The sequence below is a fragment of the Cervus canadensis genome, chromosome 30 (assembly GCF_019320065.1).
Source record: "Cervus canadensis isolate Bull #8, Minnesota chromosome 30, ASM1932006v1, whole genome shotgun sequence".
NCBI classification, from domain to species: domain Eukaryota; kingdom Metazoa; phylum Chordata; class Mammalia; order Artiodactyla; family Cervidae; genus Cervus; species Cervus canadensis.
Window position 1 is genome coordinate 11763804 of NC_057415.1, and position 15518 is coordinate 11779321.

The window sequence follows — 15518 nt, forward strand, 5'->3', positions numbered from 1 at the left end:
GTTTATGGAAGTGCAGCCCAAGAGCGGCTGGAGAGACTAAAGAGGATGAGGCATCGGAGAAGCAGAGTTGAAATATTTCCAAAGAGAATTTGATGAGTCTTTTGCTTACCCTGGAATAAGCATTATGTGTATTTTACGTGTATCTCCCATTTGCCAATATGGAAAATTTCCTAAGGAAATGAAATTAAACAAATCTCTGGCTAATAATACTATCTGGAATCTTTAACAAAGAAAACTCTAGGATGGGGTGGTGTAGGGAGGTGCTGAGGATGCAAGTTCAGATTAGGTTCAGCATGTATAGTCATATATTGGATGATTAATGTGTTTACTCAGGAAGTCATGTCTCACCGAGGAATTGAGTGGCAGTAGTCACTGAGTGATATTGAAAATTGCAGATGGAAAGACTTAATGACAATTTTGTAAGTTTTCAATCACAGGCTGTTCAGTGGACACACAAGTGCTTTGGCATCTCTGGCTCCTAAAACAGTGTCCAGGACTTTGCACAATAAACATGTGGTGAATTACTGAAGGAACACATGAATGCACATATATGATTGTTGTACTTGTAATCTGACTGTAGTTTTGGGGGGAAAAATACATCTGTATTTCACCAGGCATCTGACATGGCTAACCAGTTAAATTCCCCTCTGATTCTGTTAGGAGTAGAAGTTAGGCAACATTTTCATTTGAATTGCTGGATTTGGCTACCCTCTCTGGTCTGCATAGAGCTTTTACAGGTCTCTAAAGATGGAAATAATTTCACTCATGATGGGTTAAAACAAAGAAACTGTGATTTGGAAGGTATGGTATGGTGGCACAGGTGTTTAAAAGGCATTTAGGGGATAGTCTTGTCATTCTATGTATAACTTCAGTGTTTCCATGAGAAAAGGACTCTAAATAATTAACAAGGAAGTGGACTTTGGTAACTAGATTCATTTATGACTTGAGGAGTCCCGACATACTAACAATATACCTGACACAATGACACAGGGAGATAAATAGTTCTTCACAAACATTTTATAAAGTTACCAAAATTTGAGAATTCCTAAACTCTACTATTTAAAGAGGAAAAGATTTGGTAGTAATTAGGCAAATTTTTATTACACATAATAAACCAAGTGTCAAAATGCCCAAACAGGGTCAGATTAAATTCAGCACTTCTGATAATACTACATCAAATCAATTAGAAACTAATATTGCTTCAAAAGTTTACTTAAGAAAGTTTGCTAACTCAGTTAATTTTCTTCAGTGAAAATATGCTACTAGAATGAAAAATGATAAGAATGTTAACTGTGGTATAATAGTATTCATAGTATAAGGAATTATTCAGATATTATTTCATCCCTGTCCAGAACATCTTAAGTTTCTTTTGGAATTTCATCTTATGTGATTTGATCTGTACAAAATAATGTGAGAAGAGATAATAGGATTTAAGGAGAGAAATGATTGAATCACCATGTCCCAATAAAAAGTGTTCAAATTGGATTTCACTACATAATGAATTCTGCTTCAACTTACTTTGACATAAATAAGATTGGGTAAGGGAAACCAGAAGTAAATCAAATAAATTAATAAAACTATCAGAGCTGCTTCAATTTTGTCCCCCCAGACAGTGTCTGCTTATTTGTGTAATAAAGCCTGCTCTTATAAATTAAAACCCAGGCATGCCACTCGGTTGAAAGAAAAATTTAAGGAAAAGTTAGTACATTTTTGGGGCCTGATTAGAGTGCCTTCTGGTTTCATCAATATCAATCGTCTCTTTGAAAAGTGAAACCTGAAACCCAGAAGAAGTGGCTCAGCTTTCAACTAGAATTTAAAATTAAAAAAACAAGATTGGAGATACAGACATGCATGCAATATTGATGATTAGCTGTTCATATTTTCTTAATTATACACATTTACTAAATCCGAGGCAATTTTTTCATTTCGTCTAGACAGAGACCGTGTCTCCACCAGCATAATATATCATGGTATTTGTGAGTCTTGTGAAAAATTGAATTTGCATCTCTGCCGCCACTCACAGGGAGTTCATTATCTTACAGTAAAACCACTGGGAAAAATACAATTTCCAGTGTTTAATAAAACTGTGGTCTTTTCATAATGCTTATGGTGCTTGAGCAATTTGTTAGGCACAATTGATCACAGACACTTAACACTGATTACATGGTGGATAGTGCCAGGAAGAGTGATTTTAAACATTTTCTTTATTTATTATATTTCAGTGCAAATAGGGTATTTTGCAATGACGCTATTATTTGTGTTTCTCAGAATCGAAGTGCCTTCTCAAAACATTAAACGTAAAAACTAATGCCACAAAGCTAAATATGCAGTGTATAAAATATATCCTGGATGTGGTTGAGAGGTAAGGAAACTAATGGGAAAAGGCTCTTCTCTTGCTTCTTAGTTTAGCCAAAGAGAGTGGAAAGAAATAGGCCATTGGCTAGCCTGAGATGTGCCCCTGGACTAACCAGTACTTTATAACTCTCTGAAGTAGAGATGATTACTATCACCCGTTCAAGCTACTCGATTCAGAAATCTGTGATTCGTTGATCAAAAATTACTAAGCCTTTAAAATATGACCTCACTAATTTAAAATTGAAAGGCCAGAAGCCTGTATTCTGATAATCCCTTCAAAATGAGATTCAAGTGACAAATCATTGAAAAAGAACCAAGTTCTAAATAGTGAGATCAGGCCCTCAAAACATGATCTCCAGCTATTACACAGCTTTGTGAAGTAAGGCTATCACATATGCGCAATCTCAGTACCCCTAGATATTTATTATTAAAGATGCAATATAAATGTGAACCACATCTGGTGTTCTTTATGCTGTAATAAATTGAGTACGTGAAATGAACTTGTAGTAGAAGTTATTTATTTATTTGCTTTTAATAATCTAGAGAAGCACTATGTCATGCACTTATGAAAGCCCTAAGCTGAAAGCATAAACAAGAGTCAGCTTGGGCAGCTTTAGAAGAAAGAGGCGTCAGGAGGACCTATTTCCTATGAGGTTTTGTAAACCCAGTGTTCAAAATAGTTTTCCAACAGCAATTCTGAAGATGCTCTGCTTCTTTACATTGTTTCTACCAATAGATTATTTAGCCAGAAAGATCACATCTTCAAAGAACTCAGAATACACTGCACAGGGGAAATCGATTTTCATTCTTTAGCTCAACACTATGATTTTGTAGATCTTTGTGACTACTATGAAGAATTTGGTGTGGACTCATTTAACGCAGTTCCCAAACAAAGAACTTTACTTAGAAAGTTAAGGTTATACTTTATAAGGTTGAAGTTGTACCCCCATATTTTCTTTTTTTAAGCTTTTCTATATTTTTTATTTTCTAAAAAAGTTTTATTGAAGTTGATTTTATTAAAGTTGATTTACAATGTTGTGTTAATTTCTTCTGTACAGCAAAATGACTCAGTTTTATATATATATATATATGTGTGTGTGTGTGTGTATTCTTTTTCATATTCTTTTCTATTATGGTTTGTCACAGGATATCGAATATAGTTCCCTGTGCTACACAGTAGGACCGTGTTGTTTATTCATCCTATATATAATAGTTTGCATTTGCTAATCCCAAACTTCTACTCCTTCCCTCCCCTAGTTTGAATTTAGGGGATCCATGGGATCTTAGTTTGGACTGTGAATGGGAAGTTGTTTCCCAAGTTTGTGGAGCTGTTGGTTCCCAAATCTCCAAAATATCCCACATTTAATGGTTTGGAGAAATGGAATTGCTACCTGAAAACTATCTAGGCTTGGCGTTCAAGTTCAGCCTTAGTTATTATCACTCAAACCTCATGCTTTTGTCCTCCTTGGAGCCCTCGCTCCAACTTTGTGCCTCAGAGTGTTTCAGGCCAACTTGGCCTCAGGAACATGTGCACATTATATTCATTTTGTCACCATGCAGAGGTATCTGAGCCTGGTCACTGAAATCTGGAGGCTGAATGCTTTTCCTTGAGTGTGTTGACTGAGAAGATTCCATTCTGTCTTCCATCTCACCATCTCCCATGACCTTTATCTCAACACCTTCTCCTTGACCTGACCCTTCACCAGCTTGAAACCTGGAAGTTCTCACTTCCAGGTTTTGCTTAACTGGCATTTTCTGGGCCACCGAGTATTTTTCACTGGGTAATATAAAAAGGAGACAGAGTGAGCCAGGAAGCAGATGTCTCTTGGGTGGTGTGAGTCTTTGAGAGTCGGAATTTGAAATCTCTGTCTGAAAGGAACAGTGAATGGGTGTAATTAGTTAGGCTGATGAAGGAGTAAAACCCGGTAAGCAGTTTTTCTTGACTGGCTTAATGAAAAGCATTAGCTATCAGTTTCTACCTAAACTTACTGAGGGTAAAACGTATGTGGGGTTTGAACAAAAGATTAAGATTCCGCGTGGGTTTGGACGCTGTTCCTGAGAATAAATTTTGCTTGGGCGGAAGGTATGTGGTTCATCCAAGGGGGAAAAAAAAAATCAATGACTTGTGTCATTTCGTCACACATTTTATTTTAGGATAATGGATCATATTTCAGGAAATGGAAGAGGTTCTTGCAAAGGCCAAAACTGGTGTTTTGTAACCAAATGTGTGTGTTGCTTTTTTCTTCTCATCCCCTTAAGCCGGGTGCTTTCCCTAAGTGAGTTTTTCAAGGCAAGGGAACTTTTAGGGATTGACTTGAGCTTATCTACCATCATCCTGCATCCTCCCCTGGTGGTGTGAATCTGGCCAACAGCTGCCAAAGACCTAGAGACCTATTCATCATCAAGTGACTAGCACGAAATTAAGTACCCCCCTTGAGGAGCTGTTTTCCTTCTGTCAAAGGAATTAAAAAATGATACTAGCATCTTTAATGACAGCTGGTAAAGCCTTGGAGTCAAATTATTTGAGATTCAGGAAGAAAATTATTTTATATCCAAAAACAAAAATGGCAGCCTCCCTGCATCTTGACTATTCTGAGCGTTCTTTCCATCGCCGGACCAAATATATCAGTGATGTAAAAGCTGGAGTCCTGTGTGTGGCCCCAGATGCTGTTTCTCCTTCTGGCTGTTGCTAGTCACTGCCTCTTAGGATGTTAGATAACCATCTCCAGCAAGATGGCAGCGTCCATTCTTAGCTTTGCTTTGTTATCTAGATTTCAGCTTTCTGGCTTGGACCCCCAGTAGAAGAATCTCTTACATTGGGATTAGACAAAAGGACTGAGTTTACACTTTTTTTTTTTTCCCTTAAGGGAAAGATCATTTATTAATGTTACTGGAGGTGGCAAATTATTTTCTTGATATAATGGGGAAAAAGAAGGACACATGATCTTATTTTGTGTCCTATTTGCTTAAGATTCAAATTAATTTTACAAGAAGAGACAAAACCCATTTTTTAAGGTACATGGCTTCTTGACAAACCACAGAGTAGAACAGAAAACAAAATAAATTCTGCCTCATTAATTTCCAAGTAGTTAACAAGGCAAACTAAAGTCAGTCAGGGCAAAGAAAGAAGAAGAAAATGTTATTCTTGGGTTTAGATGTTAGAGAGGAACTTAACCAGTTCTGGAAAGGGGTGAGGAAAGGAAATTTTTTGAGACTTACCTTGAACTGTTTCCACGTACATTATCTCAGATAAAGTTCAGACTCAGGCAATTTCTTAGGGATAAGACGAATGAGACTTGGAGAGTTTAAGTAAGACTTGAAGTCTCAGGAGAAAGTGGCAGAGAAAAGATGAAAACCCAGCTTCTCCCACCTCAGAGCACCTGAAGACTTCTGTCTCCAAGCACTCATCACCAAGCACCTGGGCATGGACCCTAGGAAAATTCCCAGGGGGTGGGGCTTCATCCTTAGAGTGTCACGCACTGTGAAATTGACCTGACCCCAGACGTCCAACCATAATAGTAGAAGATTGAGTGTATTATCGCGACAAATCATGGGTTACAAAATCTGCTTTGGTTGAAATCCTTGCAAAGCTCAGCCTTTATCTATTAGTTAATTGCCTCATAGATGAACTTTCTTCATTTGTAATTACTGAAAGTAATGACTTTTTAAAAATACATCTTTTAAGAAATTTTCCCCTTCATGTCATTCTAAAATATCCTCAATGCTTTTAACAGAACCCCTCCAAATTTTTGTATTTTGAATTTCCACATAACTTTACCATATCATTGGGGCATAGTCTAAAGGTGTCACTTTTTCAGCCATTGCCAGGAGGAAACTACTTTCCTTACAACACCATCCTTATTCCGAGTATGGAGATAGTGACATCAGGCAGATTGAGGCTTTAATCCTGGCCCCACGCAGTTGCTTTTGTGTGGCCTTGGACACGTCACATAACCATAATAAGCCTCAGTTTCCACTCTGTAAAATGATATTAACTACACAATAAAAAATACTCATGGCTATGCCTTGGGGTATTTATTAAGAGCCAACTGCTATTCTAAGTACTTTGTCAACATCATCGCAGTATGCACAAATGTAGATAGTGATACCCACCTGCTCTGGTTCACCGAATCACCTTCACTGATTTGCAGTGCATTAATGCATGGCTCATTGTGGTCAATAGATATTCTCCTGTGTCTCCTGTTCTTTTCTTCCTCAACTTGGGTCACTTCAGGTTCCCATTGCTCAGGCTCCAACCATGTGCTCTGCATAAAGTCCAAGGGTGTGACTGATCGCTGCTAATGACTATGACCCCTACTGCCCTCATGTGATGGGTCCTGACCTGGGCCATGGCTTCTTTATGTTAATTCAGAGATTTAATCTGGCTGGGAGGTGTTAAAGGTCTTGCTATGAAGGGTCCATTTGATGCACTGGTGGAGTGAGAGTCCCTTTCTTAGCCGTAGCTTTAGGTTCTTTATCCTGGGTGTAACAGACATAGACCAGACTTTCCTGATCTTTTCTCCCGGTCTAGGATTAGTTGCAACTGGCCATGTGGCTAGAGGCTCTTAGGAGAACAGTAATTTGAGAGAGGAATGATAAGAGAACTAGAAGAGAATGCCTGATATAAACGAGGCTCCTGCCTTCATAATGTCTTGAAATGATCCCATTAACAATCACCTTGGTATGAACAGGCAGGATTAAAAAATGCTTATCTCTGATCATTTACCAAAGGCATTGGACATTCGGTTCCTCTCGATCATATAATAACTAGGAAATACACCTGAATCTAGGGGATCTCTCATCTTCTCATGAATTGCATTTTGAGGAAATGCTTCTTGATCATCTTCACTGAACTACCTTCACTGGTAGATAGAGGTCTCAGGGGATAATTCTAAGTAAGATGCCTTTTTCAATTCTAACATTTCATTGAAATCACAAATTTTATTTTTAAACATAAGCTTTGGTTATCTAATTCTGAGTAACAAACTGCCCCCAAATTTATCGGCTTAAAACAAGAACAATGGATTAATTCTCATAGTCTTGTGGGTTGACCAGGAGGTTTTCTACTTCATACAGTGTTGGCTTGGACTTCAAGAAGGTCCACAATGGTCTGTTGCACACAGCAGCAAGTTGTGTGATAGCTGGCTGGGAATTCAGCTAGGATTGTCAGTCAAGACACTCAGTTCCCCTCCACGTGGACTTCTGCACATGGATGCTTGTGCTTTCTCGAACAAGGTAGTCAAACTTTTTTTTAAAAGCACAGCGTTGAAAGCTGAAAGGCCTTAAGTGTTAAGGTCTAGAACCAGCAGAGTCTTGCTTTCACTGCACTCTATTGGTTAAATCAGATCCTAGAGCTGGTCTGGATTCAAAGTCAGGAGCTCACATAAGAACACGACAATAAGGAGTCAGAGTGTGTTGAGGCCACCAAAGTAACAGTCTACTACAATATGGGAATTCTGCATACTGTCCCAGAATATATGTGTTATATTTTAGTATAAAAATATATTCCCTGGATAGTCAAGTAAAATGAACTCTTATGGGAGTTATGGTAATATTTACTCTGATTTTACTTAACCTTGACACACTACCATGGACATGCCATTTAGGAAAACGAGTTCCAGGTTTTTCTTCTTTTCTCAGCTGTCTGTCTGGTTGGGTCTTGGAATTTAGTGGGAGGGCTAATCTGGGAGGAAAGTGGGATACATCTAGGAGACACTAGATGGTTGGTTCATGTATTTATCTCACTTATCTAGGACTGAATCCCAAAGCAAATACCAGTCATTTTTATTGATGTTCATATCTTTGTTCTCATTCTTTAGTCCTTAGAATTGAGAGTTATAAATTAGAATTTATAGAAATTTTAAAAGGACCCTGTTTTGTTAAGGTGTCCAGGGATGTAACTTAATTTGTTTGGCTCAGCCAATATAGTCTGCTTTAAAAAAAAGAAAAAAAATTCTTTACAGCATGTATCACACTAAAAGAATTTTTTTAAAGAGGTGAACTTAGGTCAATATGATAGTAAGATGGATATTAGGCAGGAGAGCTGAAGGGTAAGGTTTTAGTAACCCAGTCTGATTCATTTCCTTGATGGTGGGGGCGTTTTCCATCACAAGCAGCAACAAGGATACTTTGAAATAGCGCAGCAGCCAGAAAACAAATCATATATCTAAATGCATCTGCCCTTATTTCAGGTCAAAGTCTGCAAATTATCCAAAGGACATTTTTCTTGTTTAAGTTATCTGAACTCTGCTGCCAAGCAGAATTGTATATTACAGCCCTGCAGAGCTGAGAGAGAGAGAGAGGCCCCGAGCAACAGAATCCATGCAATGTCCAGGAAGAGCTGTGTGCACCGCCATTGTTTGTGATAGCCTTGCCTCTCATGTCTTGGCCTTCTTTCTGGGTGAGAGGCTCCCTTGCCATATCCCCCAAATTACCAACTCTGAAACTTGACTTCTAAAGAGTAGAATTGGATTTCTTCCTTCCATTACCTGTATTTTATTAACAAAAGGATTCAAGAATGGTTCAGTGAGCATCCCTAAACCCATCTGGATTCTCCAATGAAGACCTCTTTATCATCTATCCGTGCATTTTTAGAAGTATTTCAAAGTAAGCTGCAGACAACAGGACACCTCAACCCTAAACACATCAGCAAACAAAAGTTAGAGTTCAATATTTATTTATGGTCTGTCTCTCTTTTTCTCTCCCTGCCTGTCTTCCTCCTTTCCTCCCTCTCTCCTTTCCTTTATTCCTTCCTTCCATCTGTTCTTTCTTCTCTTCCTCTTTCTCCTTCTTTCTTTCTCTCCTAATTTCTTTGAGATGAAACTTTTATGTAATGAATTACCCTAGTCCTAAATGTCCTATTCAATGAGCTTTGACAAATGCCTACTCCTGTGTGGCCAAACCCCTATCAAGACCCAGAGCCTTACTATCACCCTATAAACTTTCCTCCTGTGTCTTGCCAGTCAATCCCTTCCACCCCCTCATCAGAAACAATCATTGTTCTGATTTTTTAAGGCTTAGATTCATTTTGCCTATTCTAGAGCCTTTTATTAATGAAACTATACAACATGTCTTCTGGATGAGAAGTGGGCTTCTTTGTCTAATACTTCAAAAATCTTAAATTGTGAAAGTGTAATTCTTTGTGCTCTGAGAGCTATGGCTCCATTTGCTGCCTCATAGAGAAGCAGGGATTCTTGCTCCAGGAGTCATCCTTGGCTGTTCAGCAATTTGTGGCCAGTCGACCCTGTGTGCTGATTTTGGCCCCTTCAAGCCTGCAGCAGCAGCAGCAGCTTCTTGATGACAAAGTGGATGAGGACGTGCAGGTAGGCACGTGACAGCCATCAGAGGGCTGGGGATGCACACACAGACCACATGAACTCCAGACCTGGCTGTGTTTATTAGGGGTCTGCCTTTGTGTCTATCAATCAGACCTGTATTATTGGCTTTATTCTGGTTGTTCCCTGAGATGAAGGAGGAAGGACTTTGCTTCAAGGCCTGCAGAGCAATCCAGGAGGAGAACGATGTATATCTCCTGAGCAGGGTGAAGATTCTTGGCTAACCAGGCAAGACGCCGCCGGATCTGCCTCCAGTGTAGGGAAAAGAGCTGCATGGGGAGCTGATGTTATCTTTGAGGCTTTTCCAAGCCCACAGGGCTCTTTCGATGACAAGAAACAGGTCCCTCTACTTTCCAAGATAAATGAGGTACATACAGTAACAAAGAAAGGGCAACCCAGATGAAGTTCACCCCAGGAGGCCTCTCCAACCGAGTGCTGCAAGGAGGTATCATTAGGCTATGAAGTCCAGAGGGCCAGGCTGTGAAGCAAGTAGGTTCCCAAGTGAGGATGTTCACTGTTATTCGGATAAATGAAAAGTCTTACAGGTGCCTGGAAATCGTATGCACTAGTCAGACCCCATACTCAGAGAAGTTTTAGTAGATTGCGCTGTGCACCCACATTACTCTGAGAAAGCTGCTGCTACAATGCCTTGAACACATGCCCACTGTGAGCTGGTTCTCTTTGTTTTGCATCTCACATGCTTAATTTAATGGGGAACAGTTTGTATAACCAGACTAGTAGCAATCACGCTTATCTCTACTAACAGATGATTTTATTTAGCTTTGTACTTTAATAGGTCATTGGTTGCTGAACGAAGGCAAAGTGGAGCAATTTTAAGGGGATTATTGCAGTTTAGTTGTCCCAACTTACTGTTCTATCTCATTACATGGATCAGTCAGCAAATAACAGGAAGATTCCCTGTCTACCCCCACCTCCCCTGAAATACCCTATCTGAACTTCAGCGTGCCTTGCTTAAGGCTGGCCGAGAGCAAGAAGCTTCCTTGAGTTTTCCAGTCTGGAAATATGGTGTTCATGTAAAATTATCACTCAAGAAACCGTTCCTCTCCAAAAATCCTACCATGAAGCCTAATCTACAAATACATGGAAACATGAGTGATGACAGACATCAAATTAATAAAGTGCCATATGCATCTCAAAACAACAGATACAATCAATCATCTATAATATTGTCTATGATGACTTCAAAAAAACCATACAAGACTGGGACACAATTCATAAACCTTTCCTCTAATTAGCTGCAGACAAAACTTAATAGAGAGAAGGAAATTGGACGGGCATCAGAGAAGATAATGCATTGGCAACTTGGCATGGCTGCAATAAAACTGCAGGAAAATATACAGATCTATGGGCTTCCCAAGTGACTCAGTGGTAAAGAATCCGCCTGCCAAGGCAAGAGACTTGGCTTTGATCCCTGGGTCAGCAAGATCCCCTGGGGAAGAAAATGGCAACTCACTCTGCTATTCTTGCCTGGAGAATCCCATGGACAGGGGAGCCTGGCAGGGTACAGTCCATGGGGTCACAAAGAGTCGGACACGACTGAGAGACTAAACCACCAAGAATAATGGGGAAAATATAATGCTTAGATCTTAAGACAACCTGGGGCAACAATGTGTACAGCTTACCAAACTCAGGACAGGGGAGGAAGTGAAGGGTGGGGAGGTGCAGTATATTGGCCGTAAGATAAAAAGAAAGACAAGAGGCTCCGTGGACTTTAAACTTTTCTTAATGTCTTAAATGTTAAGGACATATTCTGCAACTTTCCAGCTCTAATGTTTAAGCAGTGATGTTGGTACAGAGACTTCCCCTTTCTCTGAAGCCAGGGATGTTGCCTGGATGTGAATTTAGCAGTGGAGAGGTTGGGAGGTTCCTAGCACATCTGATCCACTACCTGTCCCGTCAGCAGTTTTTGATGGAAGGCTTTATAAATTGCTTTTCCCTGGAAATGATTCTTCCCAAGCAGCTCCCTTTCCTTCTCCTGCTTGTCGGCCTGTCTCGGCAGCCAGATTGTCAAACCCTAGAGGAGCGATGGGGAACTCACTCCGCATGTCCCTGGAGCCAGTGGCCAGGTGTTTGTGGCCACCATTAAGAAGCAGGGATCGGAAGGGCAGGATCCATCTGTGGGACTGCCTTGGCTTCTTGGTCAGGTTTATGGCTTTTAAATTAGTGCTTATCGCCTCTTTAAATGTTAAAGAGGGAAGTCCCCATGAACCCCTGATGGCATTCAATTATGGTCTTGGTTATAAAATGTTTCAGATCTTTGGGGAGTGTGAGCCAATCGATAGAGTATTGCAGAGAAGGATCGGAGCACTGTGAAGGCTGGTCTTTGCCAGGTTTCCTGTGCTCCCCTTTCCCCTCTCCCTTCTGGAGAAGCTTGTTTGAATAAGGGGCTTGTTTGCTTACTTTAGTCCGTTTGGAGAATTATTATCTAATAATAAAGGGTGAGTGGTGCTCCGAGTATCTTAAACTCATCCAGTAAGATTTTTAAAGAGTGTGATATATTGTTCTCTTTCAGAGGCCTATGTTAATTTCTTAAAAAATTTTTTTTCATTGAAATATAGTTATTTACAATGTCGTATACAGCAAAGTGATTCAGCTTTATAGATGTTCTTTTTCAGATTCTTTTCCCTTTATAGGTTATTAAAAAATATTGAGTATAGTTCCCTGTTATGTTCAGTAGTTCCTTGTTAGTTATCTATTTTGTATGTAGTAGTGTATATGCATTAATCCCAAACTCTTAATTTATACCCCCCTGCCACCTTCCCCTTTGGTCACCATAAGATTGTTTTCTCTGTCTATATTAATTTCTTTCTTTTTTAAAAGGTTTTTTTGGGATGTGGACCAGTTTTTTAAAGTCTTTATTGAATTTATTATAATTTCGCTTCTGTTTTATGCTTTGGTTTTTGGCTGGAGGCAAATGGGATCTTAGCTCCTTGATCAGGATCTTTAGCACCCTGCATTGGAAGGTGAAGTCGTAACCACAGGACCACCAGGGAAGTCTCTATGTTGATGTTTAAACAGCGCTTCTAGTATTCTTAGGTTGCCCGCATTTGAGCAAGCCACTCTCTCTCTGTCTTGTTTTGTTGTTGTTCTGTTGACCGGTTTTCTGTGAAACAATTCAAGATCTGTTGCTTTAAACATTTTTTTCTGAACATAACAACTTTAGTTATATACATGGCTCCACTTGTTAAAGAAATTATAGAACCACTTTAGATCTAGCAGGATGATCTGGTTGTTAGGGTGAAAGTACATGCATGCGTCCATGCATCAGGCACTGTGCCAAGAATGTAAACCCCACAAGGGTAGGGATTTTCCTCACCCCTTACACAAGGGTAAAGTTTCCTTTACCCACTGTTGCACCCTCAGTACCTAAAACACTGTCTGGCACCGCAGAAGTGCTCAGTAAGATGTTGGATGGACGGAGTCTGCAGTGATGGGAATTGAAAACTCATATTTTCTTCCCCCAAACTAACCCAATTCTGATGACTTGTGAAATCCCCCGAAATTGGAAAGAAAGAAGTAATTTCACGTTAGACCTCTGTGGTATGTCTCTAAAGAGATTTCATGTCCTATAGGATTCCTCTAACACATCTCTGAAAGGAAACTGACCAAGAACAAGTGCATTTGAAGGGTCTGCTTTTTTAAAAGAAATTGATTTTTTTAAAAATACCCTTTTTAACCCATTCCTTTTGACTACACTTTTACATAAATGACCTCCTACCATACATTTTAAAATTTAATCATGAGATATCTCAAAGCCCCCACATCAAGATGTCTCAGGTGGCAAAACTCTTGTTCTTCTGCCTTTCTCTAGCAGTGGCTCCTGGTGAGAAGGATGGGGAGGATGCTAACTAGGATAGGTGAGAGGACATGGGTTGGTGAAGAGTCAAGAAGCCCTGGTGAATTCCATGACAGTAGCTGGAAGTTAGGAGCAGGAGAAATGGGTATCCTGTGGGGGGTGAGTGGGCCACCTTCTTTCTTAGAGCTACTTGTCTGGCTTTTCCTGGAGTCATGGTCACAGATCTAAGCAAGAAATGCCACTATTACTAACCCCATTATCCACATTCCACATAGGAGGCAAGCAAACCTCGGGGGGGGGGTGGGGAGGTGCTGTGACTTCTCCTGGATAGACACCTGGCCAATGGAAGAGCTAGACTAGCCCTCCAGAGGTCTCCTTCTGAGCCCGAGTTCTTAACCACTATGCCAGGAGATCAAACCAGTCAATCCTAAAGGAAATCAATCCATAATATTCATTGGAAGGAATGATGCTGAAGCTGAAGCTGAAGCTCCAATACTTTGGCCCCCTGATGTGAAGAAGTGACTCATTGGAAAAGACCCTAATGCTAGGAAAGATTGAAGGCAGGAGGAGAAGGGGACGACAGAGAATGAGATGGTTAGATGGCATCACTGACTCAGTGGACATGAGTTTGAGCAAGCTCTGGGAGTTGGTGATGGACAGGGAAGCCATGGGGTCTCAAAGAGTCAGACACAACTGAGCAACTGAACTGAACTGAACTGAGGCCCTATATCCTCTGGGACCCCGAGCTGTGGGTACTGCTGTGACATTCTTTATGCTGTGGTTCTGACTTCTGCTCTGGAGCCTCTAACACCAGTCACCACCGTCATTCACCTAATCAGGCACAGGAGTCCCTTGGGTGCTAGTCCTCTAGTCCTGTCCCTGGACAAAAACAGTGTGAAGCTGAGAATAATGCCTGTTAGGTGTGTAGTCAGTGCCTTAGGACCCAGAAGGATGGGACGCAGCAGCAAGCCTTTCACCACACCCCCTAAGTCACTTCTTGGGGGCACTTGTATCCCATTTCTCACAGGGTGGTTGTCCCCCACGTTAGCTGGGACAGTGATGGATTTCATTCCTGTCACACAGGGATATGAAGAAGATGTACTAAATGGCAACTGAAAAGGCTTGTGCGGGGAAGACCAGGGATGTCCTTGTCTTTGTAACCATGGCAACTGTAGCCTAGCCCTGCGGTGGGTAGAAAGCCAGACCCGTTCTCTTGTGTGCGGTGCTCCTTTTGACTTGTAAGGAAACCCAGAGGCAGAAAAGCCTATAGATCAGACAGAGATGAGGGCTTCTGTCTGCTACTGTTGATTCTTTCCATGACATCCATAACTGGTTTTGAAAGCCCCCTTTGTAAGACAGATTCATCTTTGATGGAAATGCTACAACTTCTGATGTATTAGTGGGAAATGACTGTGAAAGAAAGTGTGAAAGCATCAGTCGCTCAGTTGTGTCTGACTCTTTGTGACCCCATGGACTGTAGCCCACCAGGCTCCTCTGTCCATGGAATTCTCCAGGCAAGAATACTGGGGTGGGTAGCCATTCTCTTCTCCAGGGGATCTTCCTGATCCAGGGATCGAACCCCGGTCTTTTGCACTGCAGGCAGATTCTTTACCATTTGAGAGATAGTGAGGAGATTTGCTAAAGTCACAAAATAGTGGCTTGGATATGTCTGGCCCCTGGGCTTGCAGGAGCCTGCTTCTGTCTCACAGCTGATATCCTTGGTGCCATTGCTTCCTCAGAAAACTGTCTCCTCCTTACAGCAGGCGCATCTCATTTTATTGCACTTCACTTTATTCTGCTTCAAAGATACTATGTTTTCTCCCTCTCTCATTTTTTTAACAAAGTGAAGAGGGGCAACCCTGTGTTGAACAATTCTGTTGGCACCATTTTCCCAGCAGCATTTGCTCACATAATTTCACACTTTTCACTATTGTATTTGTTATGATAATTTGTGGTCAGTGTGACTTACTGAAGGCTCAGAGGATGATTATCATTTTTTTTTAGCAATAAAG

The 15518-nt window shown here is 40.6% G+C and overlaps 1 protein-coding gene across 6 annotated transcripts in view; it reads left to right on the forward strand.

Annotated features, from left to right (window-relative positions):
* Positions 1–15518, forward strand: part of NTRK2 (neurotrophic receptor tyrosine kinase 2) — a 388663-nt gene that overhangs the window by 235564 nt on the left and 137581 nt on the right. The gene's annotated exons all lie outside the window — the stretch shown is intronic.